At 63.0% G+C, this 276-nt stretch overlaps 1 non-coding gene across 1 annotated transcript; it reads right to left on the reverse strand.

Annotated features, from left to right (window-relative positions):
* Positions 1 to 171: 171 nt before the first annotated feature.
* Positions 172 to 244, reverse strand: TRNAA-AGC. The gene has a single exon. It is a non-coding gene; the product is annotated as a tRNA-Ala (tRNA).
* Between the last annotated feature and the right edge of the window lie 32 nt (positions 245 to 276).

Raw genomic sequence — 276 nt, forward strand, 5'->3', positions numbered from 1 at the left:
CGTAAGAGTGGAGAATGCCTTCCCTCAATCCAGAGCCCATGGTGCCATAGATACGGCCCGGGATGCTGTCCTCTACTGTGCCGCCAGGGGCACTGCAAGTTCCCGTGGCCGCCAGCGCAGGGAGGGCCCCAGGCAAAGGGCCTGTGTCCCGGCAAGGGGAAGGAAAAGCGTTGGAGAATGCGGGCATCGATCCCGCTGCCTCTCACATGCTAAGCGAGCGCTCTACCACTTGAGCTAATTCCCCTGCCCACGGCCTCTGCCTGAGGTCCTCTCCCC

This window comes from Phaethon lepturus, unplaced genomic scaffold, assembly GCF_000687285.1.
Source record: "Phaethon lepturus isolate BGI_N335 unplaced genomic scaffold, ASM68728v1 C13089965, whole genome shotgun sequence".
Lineage (NCBI taxonomy): Eukaryota > Metazoa > Chordata > Aves > Phaethontiformes > Phaethontidae > Phaethon > Phaethon lepturus.